The sequence below is a fragment of the Microtus oregoni genome, unplaced genomic scaffold (genome assembly GCF_018167655.1).
Source record: "Microtus oregoni isolate MIOR12 unplaced genomic scaffold, Mior012 000004F_ref0000308, whole genome shotgun sequence".
NCBI classification, from domain to species: Eukaryota; Metazoa; Chordata; class Mammalia; order Rodentia; family Cricetidae; genus Microtus; species Microtus oregoni.
Window position 1 is genome coordinate 33,824,809 of NW_024543063.1, and position 23,397 is coordinate 33,848,205.

At 53.8% G+C, this 23,397-nt stretch overlaps 1 protein-coding gene across 3 annotated transcripts in view; it reads right to left on the reverse strand.

The window, feature by feature from the left end:
* Positions 1–23,397, reverse strand: part of Gse1 (Gse1 coiled-coil protein) — a 340,444-nt gene that overhangs the window by 220,216 nt on the left and 96,831 nt on the right. The gene's annotated exons all lie outside the window — the stretch shown is intronic.

A 23,397-nucleotide genomic window follows, 5' to 3' on the forward strand; every position in this document is an offset into this window, starting at 1 on the left:
CAGCCTGTCCCTGGGGACATCTATATGCCATTGTGCAGTTCACCACAGGACCCTGGTGTTCAGCTTAGGAAGCTGGGCTGGCTATCTCAGCTGCACCCCATAGATTAGTGGGGATGCCACTTCCCCAAGTCCTCTGGGGACCAGTCTCCTTGAGACCAGAGACTATACAGCATCCATTCTAGGTTCTGCTGTGACTGCTTTTCAGGTATGGGTGAGGTTCCCCATGCCACAGAATGAGTGGAGAGGGCTCAGGAACCCATGGACTCCATCTTTGGAATCTTTCATGGAAGAGGGGGGGGCTATTGCCTGGTGTCTTCCTCTTTACACCACAAGTCTGCCTGGCCTCACCTCCTGACACAATGGTTCTGCATCATGGAGTCAGAGGAACACATGAATGGTAGGTAACCTTGGGGACCAGACACCCTACACCTCTGTGGAATCAACCGTCTCTGCAGAGACATCCATCTGCACACAGGCATCTAGTCCCCACCAGGACACCCAACTCGCTTGAGTTAGGCTCAAAAATCAGAGCCCAATATATGGGAGTTAGTTCTCTCCTGCTGTGTGGATTCCAGGGGTCAAACTCAGGTCATCAGGCTGCCAGCAAGCACCCCTCTTGGCTGAGCTATCTCACTGACCCTCTTCTGAATGGATTTAAGTACCATGTACCCAACACAGAATTCACAAATTACCACAGTACCGTCCCACATCACCATATCCATCTCTAGAACCTTTTCACCCCCAGACAGAAGTGGCCCCGACCCCCCATACCACAGTACCTGGCTGTCTCCCTTCTAACCCCCTTCCTACCTACCACACACACTTCCTTCTGCCTGTGACCTTGACTATTCTAGTGGTCCCACACCCCTTCCAAGGCTGGGGAAACCTGAGGTTTCAAAAAGGGGCCTTGAAAAAGGAGACGGAGGTGGCAAGGGGTCAGCACAGGCCAGGGGGATTCCTGGGTCTAGGTGGGTAGCTGGGGCCAGCTCAGCTCCCAGCAGGCAATTTGGGGCACAGGGAGTCAGCCCCAGGCTGGTGGCTCCTCTTCTTCCCCACTGAGAGCACAGGGCTGGTGAGAAGTCATTTTCTGTTCATCCAGTTATTTTTTTATTTTTTTTTCCCCAGGGCTTAGTTCCGTAGGAGTAGCACACTAAGTGAGACGGATGTTCGGAGTTCCTGAGGCGAGCTTCGCCCCCACCAGCCCTGCAGGCAAGAGACGGATGAATTTACTGCGCTGTTTCCTGGAATGTTTTAATTTACAGGATCCATATGGAGACACTGCCCAGCTGCACGCCCCCATCCATACCCCCAAGCCGAGGGCAGGCGTGCGGCCTGAGCCAGGAGGAAGCACGCTGGGCCATGCATATCACTTTTCTTTATTCATTCATTTTCTCCTTGGGACTGGGGGTGAGTCCATTGGGGCAGTAGGGACCCCCCCAAGCTCTACGTAGCCCCTGTAGGGGCTTGGCTACTTCACAACCTTGTCCTAAATCACCATGGAAAATTCTATCAGGGTGAAACTAGAGAAAGACAGATACAGTGTTGCCACATCCATGAGGGGGTGGCAGAAGGCTGTGCCGCCAGCCAGGGATTCCTGCTTCCAGCGAGGGCTTATGGGTCAAATCAGGCAATGTCCTTGTGATGGCCTCTGAGGACAGGCTGGAAGGGGGCGGAGGGTTGCGAACACCCCTGGCTTGTTCCCTACCTGTGACCTGCTTTTTCTCATGGAGTAGAAGAACCAGCAGGGTCTTGCTGGGGCAAAGACTGGGCATACTGTGGCACCCCAGGAAGGGGCTGTGAGTATAGAAGTGGGAACTGGTACCGAGTCTAGCACACAAGGGGAAGGAAGGCTCTTTGCTGAGTACCTACTATGTGCTGGCACCAGTCCAAGTCTTTATACAGACTTACGCGGTGAACCTTCCAGCTGCCCCCTTGCCAGCAAATTGGCACAGCAACCTGTCTGAACTTGCACAGTAATTGGGGCTTTGAAGTTGGCTGTGACCTCAGTCAGCTATGAAGCAACTGGGGGATGAGGCTTTTAAACAGAGAGCAGCAGATAGGAGTCAGGAGTCATAGGCAGAGACAGAGGGTAGGGATGACACTTCAAGGGTTGGGTGGGAGGACTCCCCAAGAGGGGGAAGATCCAGGAGAGCTTCCTGAAGCAGGTAGAATCTGAACATGGCCTTCAAGGGGAGTAGGGTTTGGTAGGGAAGGACAGCAGCCTGGACATGGGGGATGTCATATCAAGAACCATGTGATTAGGCCCAGCCTGGCTCTATCTGTTCCTCTACCCACTGACCCATCTACAAGTCCATCTGTCCACCCATCCACCCAACATCCATCTAGTCATCCATCCATCTGTCCGTCCACCCATCAACATTATCTGTATGCGATGGTTATTCTTGGTTGTCAACTTGACTACATCTGGAACTAAGACCCAAGCGGCAGCCCTACTGTGTGTTAGACCTACTATGTGTTACTGTGACAAAGAGGCTATGACAGATATCAGCCCTTTCTTAAGGGGCCAAAAACCACCCCACAGGGCAAGACCATAACCCACATGAAGGTGCTCAGCAGCAAGGATGCAGAAGACGGCCCTACTCAGAGTCAGCAGGAGCCAGGCTGAAGGACACTTGTCCCTTCTTGCATCTCAGGTGCTTCTGCAAGCATCTGGTGCTACCTTTAAAGATTGTATTCTCTTTGTTGAGGAACATCAGCAACTGAGAAAACGATTTACACTTAGGTAGGAAAGTAAGGCAGGGCTTTGGAGCCATGCTATGTCTCTCAAAGTCATACACAGAGTTATCAAAGGCCCACTTGGGGACAGAGACTGGAGAGCAGAAAGCACATATCTCTGGGATAGCTTGAAAATGGTCGTTCACCACAGCCTTCTGTCCTGGAGTCAATAACCCAGACCACAGCCGTGGTCACAGAGCCATGGCTCTGCCCCAGCCGAGTCTCCAGAGGATGAGGCAGCCAGCACTGACGGCTTCACATGTCCCTGCCCTGCCATATGCTAAGCTCTAGAACCATGTGTGGCCTGGTCCTGCTGTCTGCCCAGCAGTGTGAGCCTGGATCAGAGGACCACATGCCGGTCCTTCTTCTGGCCTAGCTCTTCTTGCTATGCTATATAACTGTTGTTGGAAGTGATGACACTTGACTCCTCCCTCATCCCAGGGGAGCCTGATCAGGGTTAATGGATGTGCGTGGAGGGGCTGTAGATCATCACATGCTAAGTCTCCCACCCATCCTTCCTCACCTTCCCACAGCTGGACTGAACACAATTGCTAACGGAAAGCAGCCCTGGGCTACCTACCTGAGTCTCCTCTCTGCCTGGGTCCCCCTCTGGTCTCTGTAAAATGCCATGATGCCTGGGGCCTGTACTATTGTCCTCAGTTCCCTTTCCAGAGGACCCTGGCAATCACGGCATTACAGGGCCACACACGGGGCACACCTGGCTTTGAATGGTTGGCTGGATAAAGGCCATGGTCCCCGGAACCTCCATGGGCAGCAACCATTGAGTTAGTATTGGTCAGCTGGTGGCCAGGGGCCAAGAAGGATATTTCTATCTCTCTACAAAATAAAAAGGGGTTCACAGTCTGCCATCCATATCCCTCATGGACACCCACATCACCATGCTTTCTCCAGGGAATTCAAGTGGTTTTTGAGGATGCCATGCCAGATAATGTCAGGAGGGGAGGAAAGAGGCAGACACTGTATTCCTGTTCAAAAGGAGAAGGACATGCGTGTGCCTGTGGGGGGGTGTGCACGCTAGTGCATGGGTGCATGCCTGTGTGAGTATGTGTGTGTGTATGCCTTTGTGTGCATACTGTGCATGTGTGTGCATATGGATGTATGTTCTATCAGGACCCAATTCTATTTAATTTTTATCAGCTCACAAGGTCTTTCTAAATTGGAAATCTCTACTATCTTAAGTTTTATTGAAATACACTTCATATATTATACAGTTTATCTACTATCTTTTTTTCCCCAAAGTCAGGGATTGAACCCAGATTAATTCAGCAGCAAGTATTTCAATCATGCAGCTCTGGGTCTGGTGAGATGGCTCAGCAGGTAGAGCTGCTTACTGTCAAAACTGATGACCCGAGTTCAATCTCTAGCACCCACAGCAGAGAGAGAGACACATACGCGTGTCTCCATACACTAAATGCATGCACACGGTGGCACATACGTGTGTCCCCATACACTACATGCATGCACACGGTGGCACATACACGTGTCCCCACACACTACATGCATGCACACGGTGGCACATACATGTGTCTCCACACACTAAATGCATGCAATATAAATAAATAGTCCCAGTTAACGGCTTTTTGTAAATTTGTGGAGTTGTGGGGTTGTCTCCACAACCCGTTTTAGAACATTTTGTCCAGTTAACTCTGGGGACATCATCTTTGGAGCCTCCTTCCATCTCCCCCACAGTCCTAAAGGTCAATCTTTCTCTGTCTTCCCAGCCCCCAGGGCAGTCGCTCCGTCTCACCCAGGCTCTCTCAGCTTCTATAGCCAGTGCTCCACGCTGCCTTTATGTGCTCTCCTACTGGGGACATTTCACATTAATGGAGTTGTCACGTGGGACCTCTCGTGTCACCCTTTCTTGGTTAGCATCCGTCTTCCTGTCCCCCCTTGTCTAGCAAACCAGCCATGCATCTCTAAGAACAGGCTTCAAGCTGAGGCCCTGCAGCAGCCTGGAGGCTGCCAAGCGAGACACTGGGGTCTAGCACTAGCTGTTAGAGGGACTGTTCTTCCCCCTGGTTCCAGGCTCGCATGTATCTCCCAGCCTGCCTAGGGCCAGGACTCAGCAACTCTCCCCTGCTGGGAGATCTCAGTAGTGTGGCTTCACTTCCTCTACAGCCTGGAAGTGCCAACATGGTACTGCTTCCAAGAGGGACGGAGGAGTTTAGGGACTTAGCTGTTCCCACGCTAGGCAGTGCTGGTAGTCCATAACCAGGCTCATTTTGACAGTCCAGGGCATAGGCATGGGGGAGGTCATGAACTTGAGGATGTGCCTGTCTGAGCTCATTTAGCCAATCCCACTACTCACCGGCAGTAGTGGAAACTGAGGCACAGACTTCAGCCCAGCTCCCCAAGGACACTTAGATATCTAAGGTCTGAGCCACAAATTCAGAAGGGATTGTATACTGTCAGGTGCAAAAATGCCAGTAGAGCCCATGCCCCATCAGGCAGGACTAAGGTTGTGCATTGTAGGCAACAAGGTGGGGGTGGGGCAGGGGGATTGCCATCAGGATGCTGGTTTACCTCTCGAGCAAGGCCAGGAAGCTTAGCCGTGGAGCCGAGAATTACGGTGGAGGAGTGAGGGGCAGTTGGCAGCACCGATGGCACCAGAGAATCCCGTGCCACCCTCCTGCAGCCCACGAGAAGCCACACACAGAAAATAAGTCAAGGGTGGGAAGGAAGGTTGCTCCTTCTACCTCATAGGGCACCAGCCAGCCTCCAAAGACCTGCCAGGGGCATACAGGTCACAGGACCAGTACCAGCTGCCAATGATAGCGGGAAGGAAGGAAGAAGCCAGCTCTGCCCCCAGGAGCCCCACTCCCTTTGCCCCCCCTCCCCCAGGCTGCATCATCATTAGAAACTGCACTCGCTTCGCCCAGCTCCAGTGGGACTTGCAAGATGGCATGTCAGAGGCTCAGAAGCATCATTTGATGCCCTTGATTCCCTCTGATGGCTCCGTAATGTAGGCAGAGAACTCCAGATCCTGCACTAAAGGGGGGGGGGCTTCAGCCCAGAGCACAGCACTGCCGCGCGCACAGTCCCCGACCAGCAGACAGCTAAAGGGTTAGTGCGAGCGTAGCGGCCAGGCGTAATTGGAAAGTTATTAGATATGGAATACACACGGCACCCAGCAAATGAGTAATCAGGGGCTAATTAAGCACACGGCACAGCCGAACGCACAGGGGAGGCTGGTGGCTTCCACATCTGTGCTGGCAATTAGGGGCGCTCCGGCTGCAGCTCCGGCTGGGGCTGCGGTGGGCGCAGACACCCACTTGGCAAGGAGCGCAGCTGGGGGTCTCTTCCCCATCACTGACAGGCTGGAGGAGGAGTCCCCAAACCCACCAGTCTTGGGGACGACAGAAGGTCAAGGAGACAAAGGGCACACCAGAAAAGATGGGAGATTCTTGTCTCTGCTTTCCTGCCTTGCAGTCATCTAAGCGCCTGGACAAAGGAACGACAGTGTGCACAGAGCCAGGGCAGGGAACTGTGCAGCGATTCTGCCAGGTGGCCTGGCAGGGAGTGGGCCCATGCCATGATCTAGATAGGGAAATGAGTCTGGGATACGCAGAAATCAGGCAGCTCACCCAGCCTGGTCCCAGTGTCTGAGCAAGGGAGGGAGCAGTCATTCTTTGGAAGGCCACAGTTAAGGCTAAGGGAAGAAGCAGCCAGACACTCAGACAGGAGCCCAACTCCTTGTCTCTCCTAGGGGCCCATCTTCCACTCCTAGAAGTCCCCACTGTCCATCATCATCCACTGCTGGGCTCTGCTCATACAGTCCCTTAAAGCCCCACCACATCTGAGACAGGAGAGCTTTCTCAAACACCATCCACTGCCAAGTTGGTTTCCAATGCTTTGATCCAAGAGCCATGCGAGTGGCCCGAAGTGGTTCTCTATCACATGCCACTCTCCTTTTGTCCATCCACCGATATATCCACCCACCCACCCATCCACCCACACACCCACACTCCCATGCATCCACGCATCCATCCATCCATCCACCCACCTACCCATCCAAACTGTCCTTCAATCCACCCACCCATCCACCCACTCTCTCGCCCACTCATAAATCCGTCCATCCATCCATCCATTCGTCCGTCCATCCATCCGTCCATCCATTCATCCATCCACCTACACATCTACCCATCCAAACTATCCTTCAATCCATTCGCCTACCCACTCACTCACCCACTCACAAATCCACCCATCCACCCATTCATCTCCCACCCATTTTATTAGCACCTACTATGTGTCCGATATTGTACTTGGGATAGATACAGCAGTCAATGAAACAGCTAATGATCCCTAACCTCACAGAGCAGACAGGCAAGCTGGGCCAAATCTTCCACTATGAGTGTGAATGGGCACCGCGGTATTTTGTTTGCTGGTCAGTCTGAAGGAGGGAGGGGGAGACAGGCAGTAGAAGAACAGGATGTGGAGGATAAGTGGTCTGTGTAAGGGTGGCTTGGCCTTGGCAAGGGCAGAAGCCCCACAGGGAGAAGCTGTAATGATGGTGGGGCCCCTACAGCCTCTGGGGTACCTAAATCTGCAGGGTGTGCCCCAACGGGCTGTAGGAGGATAGACTCACTCTAAAGCTGCCTGGTGCACCCACCTGCTTGTCCCCCCCACACCTGGGCCATGAGAACGCAGTCTTGCAGGAACTCAACAGAGACTTGGCCAGCAGCTGTGAATGCCCCACCCACAGTCAAGTGACTGCACCTCTCTGGGCTCTGGCTTCCATGTCTGCAGAATGAGCAGCGTCAGCCACCTGGGTGGCCATGAGGGAGACTGGCCAAGTAAGGGCTCCATGGAGTGAACCAGCACAGATGTGAGGGTCATGGGCACACTGCCCAGTGTTGGCCAGTCCTTCCTGCCATACTGTTTTCTAAGCAACTGTCCCTGCCATGGCTCCAAAGAATGGCCCGACCAGGCTTGTGGACCAGGTTCCCAGGCAGGCCAAACTGGGTACAGGGTGCTGGGGAAGGGTACATAGTTTATCTGTCAGTCACCATCACAAGCCTCTACCCCCCAATGTCCCTATCCCTTATCCCCAAAGTCCCAACCTCTTCCTCAGTAAGATCTCCCAGACCCTAGGTCCCCTCCTGAGTAGAACTGGGCACTGCCCACCCACCACATCCAAGGACCATAAGGGGCATCAGATCTGCTACCTCAGACCATCCTCCTCCTCTGAGCAGTCAGGGTCTAGCCCAGCAACCCCAGGACACCTCAGGGAAGAAGCAAAGCTGAGTCACAGAAAGGCTATTTGCAGGGCTGGAGAGCAGGGTTTCAGGCCAAGGCAACTGCCAGAACAAAGGCCCTGTAACAGGGCCTTGTCAGGAGGAAGTCAGGGAAGCTACAGGACAAGAATGAAAGGTCTCCTTACCCTGGAGGCCTCTGAGTCACAGAGATATGTGATCTAACTCTCTCTCTCTCTCTCTCTCTCTCTCTCTCTCTCTCTCTGCGTGTGTGTGTGTGTGTGTGTGTGTGTGTGTGTGTGTGTGTGTACACGTGCATGTCTCTTTGTGTGTGTAGTATGCACCCATGGGCACAGGCCAGCTAGACGTCAGGCATCCTGCTGTACGGCTCTCCACCTTACTCCCTGGAGACGAGGTCTCTCACTGAACCTGGAGCTCAGCTGACAGCCAGCAATCTCCAGCCATCCTCCGACCTCCACCCCACACAGAGGTTGCAGGCGGGTGATTTATTATAATTATTATTTTTAATCGCAATTCAGAGCCTTGCGTTTGCACAGCAGGGGCTCTCGTGTACGTACTTACTGAGTCAACTCCTCAGTCCTGGTTTTCTCCTTTTTGAAATTGAACTTTTGCTGGTGCGTGAGTTTCAGGTGTGAGTGACGGGGTAGATCCACCCTGCGTGCCCTTCAGTCCTCCCCACAGCTGTAGCACACAATCTACAGCGCCTGTCACATGGGGCATGACAAAGGCAACCCACAGATTCGGTGCAGACCTTCAGTCTGGCTTTGACTGTGCACGCTTGCTCAATTCGCCACGGTTTCCTCCCTTCCACGGGCTCCTAGCCTCAGCCCGGGGAAGACCCGGAACATCCCACTGCCACAGCGTCCCTTCTGCTGTTTCCTTTATTCCCAGCAGGCTGTGCAAACGGGATCCCACAGGATGTGCCCTTCGGGGCCTTGTTTTTCTCACCACACAGAGCTCAAGGTCTCTTGATATCAGAGGTCAGTGACTGGCGCTGCTGGGCTCCTCAGGGAAGCTAAGCTGTTTGCTCCAGTGTCCCCAGACTCTGTATTCTAGAAGCTGAGCAAGCTGAGCGAGAGATAGGGAGGCTGCTTTCTCGCCCTTGGCTTCCTTCACTATACAGTCCCTCCTCCCTCTAGGCGAAGAGGAAGGATGTTCCCTCTGTCCCGAGAGTGTGTGCCTTGCCTTATCTGCTGCATCCCACTTCTGGGCTTCTCTGCAGGATATTTTCTCTGCTTTCCTGGGTCAACTGCAGAGTTCTTACTAGGAGTGGACTCTGGGCATGGTTCCCATCCAGACGCGGTTCAGTGACGGTTAGCAATCCATATAACTACACATGGCAGAGAGACTACAGACGCCAGCCCTAGTGCACCCAGGTTAATACAGAGACCAGGGATTGGGGCACACCTGGCAGGTGCTAAGGATTTGGGAGAGTGGAGCCTAAGGGTTTGCCAAAGGCCCCATCTGGGCCCTACTCCCCCCATGCCCATGACATAATCACGGCGGAACATACAGAGCGCCCACCCGGGGCAGTCAGTTCATCAAGCGCTGACAGCCGTCAGCAAAGTGATCAGGAGACTATTAATTTTTCTCCTCTCCCTTGCCAGGAGTGTAACAGTGAGAAATGGCAGTTGAACCACAGGGAGGTTCTTCAGAGCGACAAAATAAAAATAGCTCTAATTGAAGCTGATAGAAATTACACCCTTTGAAAACACGTCGGGATGCACGCTGGGGCAGGGTGCCTGTCACAGGCTCCTGGAAACAGGTGACAACCACAGCAAACAGGCTCACAGGGCCTCACGGCATCCGCCGGGTGGCTGCTGGGAGGTCCCGCTGCGCAGGGGGAGATGGCAGTGGAAGACGTGCAGAAGGGCCTCACCTGCTCTGCTGTCCGTCATGACAAGGGCACAGCAAGCCAGCGTCATGAGAGGCCAAGGTGTGGCCTGGGTTCTGGGCAGTCCAGGGGATGCCACCACTGCAGTCAGGTTAATAAGCCAATTACCAGCCTCTGCCTTGAGGCCCTAGTTCTTGGAGCCCAATACCCACGTGAATAACGGGGGATGCAGAGGGCCCTGGGCTGACCACGTGTTCCGTCCATGGTAGCTCATGGTCTGACGCCTGTAGGCTGGGTCAGTGGTGTGTGTGTGTTGTTCTTCTTTTTTACTTTTGTTTGTTTGTTTGGTTTGGTTTGGGTTGGGTTTTCAAGACACGGTTTCTCTGTGAAACAGTTCTGGCTATCCTGGAACTCGCTTGGTAGACCAGGCTGGCCTGAACTCAGAGATCCAAGGGCTCTGCCTCCTGAGTTCTGGGTCTAAAGGCGCGCGGCCCACGGCCCACCTTGTGTGCACGTGTTTATAAACTGAACGGAGATGAGATGATCGAGGGCAGACACACAGCGTCTGTTCCGCTCACTGCCTACCTTAAGTGCTTTCCCTGTGTTTAATTCACTCAGTTCCCACAGCAACCCATGAAGTCCATGCCCACTGTCACCACCACAGGTGAGGCTTGTGGTGCACACTTGGACAGACAGCCAGGAGCTCTGGGCCCTCACCTTTCCTGCCACCTTACCCAGGAGGCTCCTGGCCTGAAATGCCTGCGCTCAGAACGGGAAACAGCGGTCCTTAGCTCACCCAGGCATTTCCAGTGATAGCGACCCATTGTCCCTTCGCATGAGGTGGATATTGTTCAGCTCTCCCTCAGCCAGAGCCTTGAGCTGAGCCCAATCCTGCTGGCCAGACCCTGCCACTTGTGCTCTGTGCCAGGTGCCTGCTATCCCGGGCAGGAAGAGGAACAGACAATAAACTGTTTTTCTGAGTCCAGAGACCAAACTGAAAGGCATCAGAGGGCTCAGGGATAAAGGTGCTTGCTGCCAAGCCTGAGGGCTACGTGCAATCTCTGGAACCCCCAGGGTGGAAGGACAGAACTGACTCCTGCAAGTTGTCCTTTGGCCTCCACGTGCGCACAATGTCATGCACACATGCGCATACGCACACACACACACAGAGTAAAAAAATAATGTTATGAAGTTTTTTTTTTTTTTTTTTAAAGAAAAGCATTGGTATTGGTATGGGGGGCAGATGGCAGTCTTTCGCCATAGCCATGCTGAGACAGAACCTCCCTCAGGATGTAGCAGAGGGTCACCTTGAACTTCTGGTTCCCTTTTTACTTCCCTAGTACCAGAAGGACAGACTCGGGGCTGGCTGGTCTCTGGACACTGTTGGCTGAATCTGAGAGGCAGAGACAGGAGGGTCGTGAGTTCTAGACCAGCCTGAGCAGTACAGGGAGCCCTTACTTCCAAACACAACAAAGCCAGAGTGTGACACTGACCAGCAAAGGAGCTTTTATTCTTTCCTTTGTGCTGGGGGTAAAGAACCCAGGGCCTCCCGTGGGCTAGGCGAGAGTGCCACCACTGAGTCCCAATCCAGTCAGACTCATTTTTTTTTCCATCTGAAAGAAGAAAGAAAAGATCGGAAGGAACCCACACCATCGCTCCCTCCCATCTCAGGAAAGCAGCTAACACGGGAGACACATCTAGACGACAGCAATTTCTGTCCCCGTTCACGGCCGTCTTCCTTGAAAAGATCTGAGGGAATAATTGGCTGACGTGAGTCCTGGCTGAACAAAAAGGCAGGAGAGAAGAGCGGGAATAGCGGCTGTGAAGTTCACAGCAGGAAAGCCAGGTCATGGCCGGGAGCTCGCAGTAGGAACAAGGCCAGGTCATGGTGGGGAGCACGCAGTAGGAACAAGGCCAGGTCATGGCAGGTCTGGTCAAATCTGTTATGTGCTCTGATGCCATGGCACAGAGTCTAGCCTTGCGTCCACCTGGGCAAGGCCAGCAAGCCCCTCAAGAGATTGGAAGACTATGTCCCTCGTCGGAAACACGGATGATTAAACCCCTGGGTGGACTCAGAATGGACGGTCCCAAGGTTATCACGCACTAAGTCAAGTACCCCAGGCTTGCCACATGGCTCCTGGGCTGATGAACATTGGGATGCCCAGGGGCCAGCTGACTCTCCTCTGAGAGTAAAGGCCAGAGGACTGCAGAGTGGCGGACCTGGCTGGTTGCTCATGGCCCATGGCAGTCACTGATGCCCAGCTGCAATGCCGCTGCATGTCCACCCAATACCAAACAAAAAAGGTGACGAGAGATGGGCCACGTTTAGGTTTGCTGTGCTAGGTGGTGGTTTGTGTGTGAGCAACATTATCATAAAAAATACTGAAGCAGCATTACCTCCCTACTAAACTTGTGGCGGGGGGGGGGGCATAGGACTGTGTGGATGTGTGAAGGTTACTGAGCCTCTCTGAGCTATGGCTTCCTCTGTAAAATAACACAGTAGTGTCTGCCTTGGGGCGGGTAGGAACAGAGCTAAGACAGCCCCTGGAGATGTTTCTATTTGCTTACATTTCTGGGTCATCATGTATTCAAGCACCCTCTAAATCTTAGGTTGGCAAACTTGTTTATTAGGTAGGTATCCATTTTGTGCAGGAGGGGAGGAAGGTACAGAGACAAAGATTCAGCTGCCTCACATCACTGAGGCCATTTGCTCTGCAGCAGACCCCGCCACCCTCAGTCTGTACTTTAGCGTCTTGGCAAAATGACCCTTGAAAAAGTCCAACATTCTGGAGAGGATTCAGGGGCTGGTCAATTGTGCACGCCTGTGCGCATGTACACACGCTGGTAGCTCAGCAGCTCACGGCAGCCTATAATGGGCTGTAAAGAGGGGGGTCAGACAAGGGGTAGAGAGAGGGGGGTAAGCATGGATAGAGGGATGGAGGAGGAGGGACAGAGACAGAGCCAGCCCTGCAGTGCTTATAAGGCGGCAAAGGACCAGGATGTCAAGGTGCCAGGCAGGAAGTAGGAGGCCTGGGGACCTAAGAGTCTCCTACCCTGGGTCCCTTACTCTGGTGGGGGTCCTCTTCCTCTTATTCTCTGTGGTGTAGGAAAAGAGCCCAGGACCTTGAACAGAGACACAGGTGTTCTGCTAGGCCACACTCTGAATCTAAAATCCTTTCTGTTTGCTTGTTTATTCTTTATTTTGAGACAAAGTTTCAATATGTAGCTCTGGCTGTCCTGGAATCGCAATGTAGACCAGGCTAGCCCTTATAGAGATCCACCCACCTTTGCTTCCCAAGTGTTAGGATTAAAAGCATGGGCCACCACACACCCCCTCATCATGCTTTTTATTATTATTATTATTATGGATACAACATTCTGTCTGTGTGTAAGCCTGCAGTCCAGAAGAGGGCACCAGACCCCATTACAGATGGTTGTGAGCCACCATGTGGTTGCCGGGAATTGAACTCAGAACCTTTGGAAGAGCAGGCAATGCTCTTAACCTCTGAGCCATCTCTCCAGCCCTCATCATGTTTTTAAAGAATTAGAAAAGATATTAACCCCAAAGCACATAGTGAAAAATTGGTGACAATTCTCTGTAGACACCAGAGTGTGTTAGCACTACCTCTGACCCTGGTACAGCCCTGTTTAGATGTCCCAAGGGTGGCACACGCTACGAGCACTAGGTAGCTGTCCACAGGAGAGAGGTCTGCATGGGGTAAAGATGGTAACACGGCAGAAGAGAAGGGACCGGCTAAGAGACTGTGTGTACACACGTGGATTTATATAAACACTAGCAGATATGCAGACAACATACTTGCCTGTACATGTCTACATGTGTGCACACATGCATACATGTGGAAGGTGTGTGGGCCAGCATATACACAAAAATACATATACCTATATCTAGGTATGAATATGTGGGTGTATGAGGGTACATGTGTGCTCTGGGCATGTTGTATGCACATAAGGAGTGGGTATGCAATGTTGGCTGGCTTAGCTGACAGACTACCAGGCTGGGGCATGACCCACTCTGCTGTGTCTCTGGCACGCCCACACTGTCGGTACTCTCGTGGGCCTCTGAGGATCAGCATCCCCTGTCTTCTGGAGCAAAGCCTTGCTTGCCCCTTGCCTTAGTGCCAGACTCACAAAGGTCTGCCAGGTGAAGGCCATGTGGAGACAAAGGCCAGCAGCTCAGCAGCAGTCCCAACACTGCCGGAGTGGCTCCACCCAAGGGCTGGGAGGACAATGGCAGAGAATGCAATCTTGGCACTGCCATATCCTGCTGACCCAGGACCCTGAAGAAGGAAGCAGCACATTCCCGTCACTCCAGGACTTAGGAGGCTGGGGCAGAAGGAACTCCGTAAGTCGGAGGTCAGGCTGTTACACAATGATCAGTAGTAATGACAGGGTTGGCACCTTAGTGACTGTGTTGTCCCCCATAGCCTCCACAGTTGGGACAACTGTTAGGGAAGGATCAAGAGGTGTGGCCATGTTGAAGGAGGTATGTCACTGCGGACAGGCTTTGAGGTTTCCAAAGGCTCACAGCATTCCCAGTGTGTTCTCTGCCTCCTACTTGTGGATCAAGATGTGAGCTCTCAGCTGTCCCTGCTGCCAAGCCTTTGCCATTGTGGACTGCAACCTTCTGGAACTGTACGCCCAAGAAGGTGCTTCCTTTTATAAATTGCCTTGGTCATGGTGTTTTATCACAGCAATAGAAAAGTAACTAATAAAACAGCCCTCAGCCAGCAGGAAGTGCTGGCCTCGCTAGCTGTGGGAGGCTGAGCCTCTGTAACACGAGGGCATCCACTTCGGGGCAGGAATAGAGTCACATTCAAGCTGATGTCTGCCTCCTCCTATCAGCTTCAGCTGGGGCCATCATGGAGTCTGTCACTGCTGGTGGCCGTCCTACGAACCTCATCTCCACTATCATCAGTGACTGGTATGGGTCAGACAGCAGCAGTGAATGAAGCCAAGAAGACGGCGGCCACTTAAATCTGCTCTGCAGTCACCCCGTTTGACCCTCTGGCAAGGCCCAGGGCCACCCAAGCCATGCAGTGGTGGCACCAGACTCCCACGAGACTAGGCTAAGCCACACGAGCAAAACAGAGCCAAAGAAAACCAAGAGGGAGGAAATGGCGTGGTGGCACCACATGAGGGGAGGAGCAGTTAGGGGGATGATGTGACCCACGACCAACTGACCTCTACAACAGGGCTTGAGAGAGGGACAGGAGATCATGAGGGACATGGCGATCTCTGAGGACCAATGTGCTGTGCTGAGCCACGCGGCTACTGGAGTCTAAGTGGCCACTGATGGTATTCACCCATCATGACCCCCTCCACCCATTACACTGATGCTTCTTCCGTTCTTGGGTGGGACAAAGGCTGTGGGAGGTAAAAGGGGTGGGGATCTGAATTTGTTCCTGATAGTGATAGGCCAGACACTACCTGGGAGATAAATCAGACTTAAGAGCCTCCTGCAGGGGGCCTCTGAGAGCTTCCTTGGCATGGGGATCCCTGGCCAGGGCACCAGAGTGTCAGAAGCACAGGTCCACAAGGCACTGGGCAGGGAGGCAGCCTGAAGCTTCTCAGTGGGAGAAGGCAGGGTGCACAGGGGGGTGGGACAGAGGGTCACGGTGTCCACTGGGGTTCCAGGTACTCAGCGCAGCCACCCACAGTGGACAGTTGCCAAAGACAAGGACCCTGTGGAGGTAAATGTGGGCGTGAGAGAAGGGTCCCAAGCGGTGGGTCACTGTAGCCAGCATGGAGACTCTCGTCACAAACCCTGCTACTACTGTCCCTGTTGTCTAAAGCAGTGGTTTTCAATCTGGGGATGGCAACCCCTTTGGGGGGTCACGTCAGATGTCCTGCATGTCAGCTACTTACATTATGATTCGTAACAGCAGCAAAACTACAGTTATGAAGTAGCAACAAAAACAATCCTTTGGTGGGGGGAGCCACCACAGCATGAGGAACTGTATTAAAGGGTCGCAGCATCAGGCAGGTTGAAAAAGCCCTGCTGTAGGAGAGTGTGGATGGGGGAGGGGAGAGGCTCTATGTAAGTAATCCAGTGGTACAGTTTGGGACCTGGAGGAGCTGTGGACTCTGCTGCGTGACTTAGGGCAAGTGGAGTCGTCTCTCTGAGCTTCTGCGGCCCCGTCTGGAAAGCCAGAACACCAGTCCGTAATCTGTAGGGTCGGGGGAGATTGGGTGAAGAAGTACAAAATGCGTTGGAGCCGGATGGCATTCAGGTACACATGCCCTTTCATCAGAGGTCCCAGGATCTGATGACTGTCCCCCATCTCTCCCTCTCTCTCTCTCTCTCTCTCACACACACACACACACACACACACACACACACACACACACACCCCTCCTTCCCCAGAGCCACAAAGATGTAGTCCAGATGAGGACCTGAGCTCAGAGAGGTTAGGAGTCTTGCCTAAGGCCACACAGCAAGGGATGAATTTAATTCTTGCTAACTCCTGACTGGCTGGTTGGGATTACATCTAGCCCCAAGGCCAGGCTCTGAAAGTGAGCCACTGAGCTCTACCAGCCTGGGGCTATGCAGTGAAATCCTCACTTGTGAACAGGCTTCCTGAAACCTCTCAGACACCCAAGCAAGGGAGAGGGAAGGGAGGAGGGAAACTCAGAGAGACTGCCAAGACTGGGCCAGGGTACCCAAAGAGGGAGCAGGGCTCTGGGGATGGGGAGGGGCTGTGAAGATGAGTGAGGGGCTCAGAGGATGGGTGAGGACCTCTGAGGTGGGATGCAGGGCTCACAGGCAGAAGGGCACAGGGTTTCCGGTAGAAGCAAGTACAGTCACTGGCCTTGCCAAGGTACTCGCTGCCATGGCTGCTGTAAGAAGTGACCCCAAACTTAGAGGTTCAGAACCAGACACTGGCCCACTGACAGTTAGGGAGATCTCTAGTCTGACTTGATTTTAGGAGCTGAAATCTCAGGCTTGGCAGGGCTGGCCTCCCCACAGCCCTGGGGCCATCTGCTTTGTCTTCTCAGCTTCCAGAGACTGTTGTTGGCAGGGGCTGCCTCCCTCACCCTCCATCCTCTTAAGCCCATCACAGATCTGAGGTTCCGTTCTGTGCCTGCAGCATCCCTCCCCTTTGTTTCCTCACCCCACCCCCGCCTCGCTAGCCCTGTGCAATCATGAGGGCCATCTGCACACTCCCCGTCTTATGGCCCTGGGGATCTGGACACGGACACGGGGCCCTGCCTGACCTCACACAGCTGGCCTTCAGCCACTGTGGCTGTACCCCATGATCACTGTCAACAGGAAGGGTCCAAGGTTCCCCAAAGCCAACAGGCAGCTAGGAGAACCAGCCTGGCACAAGGTGGAAGAAGTGGGGGTTCCTTCAGCCTTCAAGGAGGGAGGGTCTCCCGCCCACCGCCTGCCCCCTCTGCCCCAGGCTGTCCCTGAACATCATTCCACCCTCCTCCTTGCTGGGCATTCCCCAGAGTTACTGTTTTAATGAGCTCTTGCCCTCTAATTAGCAGGTGCGGCTCTGAAAGGAAGCGCCTGGTGTTTACCTAGCGCGGAGCCTTTAATAACTGCAGCCCTGCAGGCTGGCTCCCTAATCCCCTCTGCAGGCGGGCTAATGAGCCTGGCACTGCCAGCCACTCCTGCCTCACCAGGCCAGCGGCGCCCTCAGGGCTCCTTACTGAGTTCTCCTTAGCCCTGCCAGGACCCCAGGGCCCATAGCCTCCAGGTCTGGGTGCAGTATGAGACCCCCACACCATGCTGATGGCACTCACCAGCTCCACGTCAGGGGAACTGAGGCCCAGGTGGGTGGGGCTGACCTATTTCAGAGCTGTACTGAAGGGACCATTGTCCCTAGGGCCCTAGGGATCTAGAGGCATAGGGCAGAAGCCACTAAGGAGCATGCAATGGTCAGGGGCTACAGAGCAGAAGGTATAAGCTAACTCTATAGCCTGGACCAAGGGCTCCCCTTCCCTGGCTGCAGGTGACAGCAACTGGGAGCACTGGGCAGTCTGGATCTGGACCCATCCAATCCGGTACTGGAGGCTTCTGGAAGGAGTTGTTGGTTTCAGCAAGGGACAGCTACCCCAGGGCAGCTTGCGGGCCTCATGCTCCCCTCCTCTCAGACACAGTGGGAACCATAGAGGAAACTGCACTCTGGCAGAATATTCTAGAACATAATGTGTGTGGGTTTTGTGTGTGTGTGTGTGTGTGTGTGTGTGTGTGTGTGCCTGTTTCTTTTTCCTTTTAAATAAATGGATGTGCCTTGGGGTTGCTAGCAAGGCAGAGGCCCCGCCCACCCATTTGGAGGCATTGAATAGCTTGAAAGGCCCTGGAGTGTGGAGGCTAGAGAGAGAAAGGCCTCTCAGCAGCCTTTGTGGGAAAGCCTCCTCTGGCCCCTGCTGGGCCTTTATCTGGCTCCACTGGCTCTGCCTGTAGTGGGGGCACCTCAGGAAGGTGGGCGGAGGGGAGCCTCTCTTCCTGCCCTCTCCTTTCCCAGGCTCTCCCACTCTGCCTCCTGCTCCAACCAGCAGGACCCAGGCCACTCAACACTCTGTGCCAGGAGCAGACAAGCACACATTAGCGCCTGCTGCATGTCACCCTGTGAGGTCATCACGACAGGGAGACTGAAGGTCTCTGAGGCCACTGTCACCACAGCCACTGGACTCAAGTGCGGCCAGTGGCCTCTGCTAGGCAGCTAAGGAGTAGGGACAACAGACACTCGGGCATCCTTTGGGCATGCCCTGCATCCCCAGCATCCAGCAGGGGATGTTTGACCCGCATTCTGTCCATCCGCATTCTGTCCATCCGCAGAGCAGGGAGACGGCCAGGGTCAGGTCACCTGCACACAGCCACCTGGCCTTCTGGTCACAACAAAAGCACAGACTAGATGTGAGCCAGACCCAGCTGTGCAGAAATTCCCACTCCATGTGCTCTTCCCAGACTCTCCCGGGCTGTCCTTAAACCTGGCAAGGGCAGGGCACAGAATCTGCAGAAGGGACTGCATGTGACTTGGGAGCCTGGCCCTGACAATGGCAGAGCTCCTCCCCACTTTCCTCAGCACTTTGGTTTTGGGGTTCCAGGAACCAGGAACTCCAAGTGCCTACAGGGAAGGAACAGGAGGAGTAAACCAGACCCGTCAGCCACAGAACAAGTTGGCAAGTGACTCCACCATCTTGGAGGTCACCCTACCATCTGGGAGGTCACCCCACCCCACCATCTTGCAATCAGTTCCTCCAGCCCAGGAAGGTGCCACGCTGGGGGTGACTTGCAACCCAGGGGTAGGAGGCTGGAGGCAGTATTCCCAGCAGGATCTGGGGCTTCAGCTGATGGGGACCCCACAGCAGTCAGCACGAGACAGATGCCTGTGAGGAATGCTTTGCTGACGAGAGTACAAAAGCACATTCACATTTACACTTACTCAGTTCTAGAAGGAATCACTTCCATTGTATGCACACGGCATTTGAGAAAAAGAGACATCGGGTCGCTTACTGGAGGTCACACAACCAGAAGTGGTGGCACTGGCATTCGGAGGCTGGAGGCTCCTGCCCCTCCCCAGTGGCAAAGATAGGCCAATGACAGCCATATGTCACGCAGGCCAGGACAGCCTTGATTTCTAGGAGAGCATTCTTCATAATAAAAGACATTATGTAGAACAGCCAACCCATTTTTCTACCCCTGTAAAAATTTTGTTAATTTTATTTTTTGAAAAGTGGACTTAAAATATCCTTGGTCGGCTCATAGTCTTCGGTGTTAGATGGGAAGCCCTGGCCCGGTATGTAGTCAGCAGTGTCTGGCTCACCCACAGCTTCTCCCCAAACAAAAGGAAATCTATGGTCATGGCGCCCTGAGAACCCAGAGAGAAAATAAGGCCTGAGTCAGAAGCAGACGAGCCGCAGGAACCAGCAGCGTGCGGTGCTCCCTGGCCCAGCCTGGTGACATAGGCCTGTCAACGCAGCTACTCAAGGAGCTGAGGCAGGCACAACCTGGGCTACAGAACAAATTCAAGGCTAGCCCGAGAAACTCAGCAAGACCCAACTGGAAAAAAAAAAAAAAAAGAAAAAGAAAAAAGAAGAAGGATGACAATGGGCTTGAAAGATACAGAGTCCCTGCCTACCTGCCTAGAATCCTCCAGCGGAGGCCTACCACCCTCTACAGACATCTCCATGGCGCCCAAAGGAAACCCGCCCACAGCAGTCACTCAGTATGCCCCTCCCACCTGCTTCCTGTCTTTGGGTTTCAGTTCTGGTCATTTCAGACCAGTGAGTCCCATGCCGTGTGGCCCCCTGTGTCTGGCTTCCCGTCTGGTACCCTGCAGCCAGCTGTCACACCTGGTCCAGCCCTCCACTGCTGGACTTGTGCGCTGTTTTCCCCAGTAGGCTCTGACTGAAGCTGCACTGATGCCTGAATTTCCACTCTCCTGGGAGCACTCCTGGGACTCGCTAGGTCACATGGTGGCTTTGGGTTCTTGGCCTCTCTTGGCAGGCCGCTGCCTTGTGATTCCCCCCAGGAGTAGGTAAGGGCTTGGGTTTCTTTATGTCCTTGTCAGCACTTACAACAGGCTATCATCGCTTTAGCAGCCTTTCGTGTGTATAGTAGCATCTCCAGTGGTTTTCCTGTGCAAAGGAACTAGGAGGTACAGAATGCTCCTTGTTGGATGTGAGGCCCCAGCCTCGCTAGCCTTGGAAGCTGTGCAGCGATTGGTCAGGTAGCCAGCCGTTCTGTTGTACATTTATAGGGTGGAGGAAAAGCAGCCACCAGACTGCCACACGGGACAGGATGACATTCTGGGCACAGCAGGAAGCCAGGCTTCCTTCTGGGACTGCCACACTCAGTCACAGGTTGTGCCTTCAGGGTACTGGCAGACCCCCACAGCAAGGGCCTCAGGCTAAGTCTGTACTTCACCCACAACTTCTCCTTCAGAAAGCCCTGGACACGCCTCTGCCCTATTCTAGCATCTAGATTACTGCTCAGAGTCTGACTCAGAAGCTCTAACCGACCAGTATCCAACCTCCAACCCTTTCACCTTTCACCCCACCAAAGGGCAGCCTACATGGGTAGGGCCCTGTCCCACCATCTCACGTTCTCTCCAACCATCAGAAGGCAGTAGAGACGCCTAGTGTTTGCCATCAGAAACGTCTACCTCCAGACCACATCTCCCTCTGTATCTGCTCCAAGGCCCGGCTTGGGGTTTGGACCTGGATCAGAAAGGCTCCGGCTCACCTGAGAGCCGCTCTGAGCAGCGCCTCTGAGGCCTGTCTCTGCCACAAGCCACAATCACGCAGGAGCTGCAGACAAGGGCTGCCTTTGCTGCTGACTCCTGGGGGCTGTTTTAAGAGCTGGGTGACAGAGTTTGCTTCCTGATGTGCAGACAGCCTGAAGTCACCCCAGCCTCAGTTTCCTCAGATGGGCAGTGAAAAACAACTCTCCAGCCATTAGGCTGCTGATAGGGAACAAGGCCTCAAGGGAACCTGAGCAGAGCCAGAAGCTGGCAGCCTCCCGGAGGTGGCAGGAAGCTCTCTACTCAGCCCGGCAGTACACCACTCTGGTGAAGTCATCCGTTTATTTTCTTTTGCAACAAAGTTTGCAAGTACAGGCACTGCGGCTGGTTACAACGTTTCCAGAAGGTTCCTCAAGCTCAGGGACACCCTGGGTGGCCGGCTCCACTCCCACTGACCCACAAGGCTCCATCAGACCCAGACTGGCCACCACCAGGCAGAGGACGCTGTGTGTTCCTGGAATGGGTGTCATATGACACAGGGCCGGCAGCTGGCAGAGGGTGATGTTGAACTTGGAAATGAACACTGGCTCTCGGAGGCTGCAGAGGCCCACCCAGTCCTAACCCCTGGGATCCTGGCTGTTGTAGGGTGCAGAAACCAGGCACCTCCTACAAGGCAGGCCCTGAGCCAGAGCTGTCCCCACACCTTGGTGAGGGAGGAGCCGGAGCAAGCCTGGAGCAGGTGTGGGCCTGGTAATTCTCCAGAGCAGATTTTGGAGCGGGTTAGAGCAGGAACTCTTGGGGCATGTCCTGACCTCTGAGCCTCAGCGTCTGTCTGTCCAGTGGGGCAGTGAAGGTGTGACTGACAATGTGGCTTATCCCTTTTCTTAGATTTATTTTTATTTTCTGTGTATGGGTTATTTGCCTAAGAGGATATCACCTTCATGTAGTACCTGTAAAGGCCAGAAGAGGGCCTCAGGAACTCTAGGAACTGAAGTTACAGATGGTTGTGTGCCTCCACGTGGGTGCTGGAAATAGAACCTGGGTCCTCTGGAAGAGCAGTCGGTGCTCTTAACTGCTGAGCCATCTCTCCAGTGCCCCCTTCTCTCTTCAAACACACATACATGTGTAAAACAGCCAAGAGCCAAACAGACAGACCTGAAGATCAGAGTATGCTATTGACTCTCCTCCCTTCCCTGTCTAGGCTTTTCCTAGCCTCTGAGAAGGCCCCTGGGCACCAAAGCCAGGAAGTGCAAGCCACAAGAACACATGTTCAGCCTACAGACTGATCTGAGAAGGTTCTAGATGCCAGGAACTATTTTAGGAACTGAGGACAAGAAAGTCACAAAGCCCTTATTCTTCTAGATGCCGAGCTATGGCAGAGTTTGAAAAAATAATCCACAGAGTGCAGGTGGCAAGCAGCCAGAAGGGAGGAAGATACAAGAATTAAAACCAAGGAGGGATTGTCCAAGTGTGCTCTGGGTGGGAGAGACAGCAGGTACAAAGGTCCTGGGGCATGCCGGGTGCTTCAAAGGCGGCCAGAGGCTCACAGGTCAAAGCAGCAGAGAAGAGGACAGAAGAGATGGCTAACCAGTAAGATCACATCTTCTAGGCCAAGGGTATTGACCTAAAGTGCTCCTTCAACATCAAGCTTCCCAGAATCCCATCTTTGTAGATATAGATAAAAGGATGGGGTCATAATGACATGGGGGGGGGGTCCAATAGAAGTATCTCTGAGAGAGGAGGGGCCAGGGAGGCCACAAAGAGTGACAAGGTCACAAGTCAAGAACTGCTGGAGCCCGTGAGCTGTAAGGAAACAAGAGGATCCTCCTGGGAGGTCTCCAAGGAGACAGCACCCTGCCCTTTCCCTGTGGCCTCTAGAACTGGGATTGAGCACATCTCTGTGGCTTTTGAGACACTCACCGTGTGGCCCACAGAATGTGCACGTGAGAGTCTGCACACAGCTGTGCCTCCTGACATCTGCTTGGAGAGCTCTCAAACTGACAGATGTGTGCGGGCAGCTGCACCAGGCTCTGAGCCTGCACAGGGCCCAAGGGACAAAATGCTTCACTGGAGGCCTGGGGTCCCCAGAGTCGAGTGCCACCTGTCAGATAAATAGCAGGTGTCCCAGGAGCCAGCTCCTCTGTGACACAGTGACCAGGCCCGTGGTCTACTCGGGCTCAGCATGAACAATGACCCAGTTGCCAGGTCTCACGTTGGTCCAAGCTGGGGACTGGCTGTATTCCAGTAACTGCTCCCTACGCAGTGACTCTTATCGGGAAGCCTCTGTAATGACTTGTACTGTACCAACCTACCCAGGTCACTGTGTCCTGGTATTGTCGTTGGCTTGGAAACCGTGACCCATCCTCTAGGGAGGAGG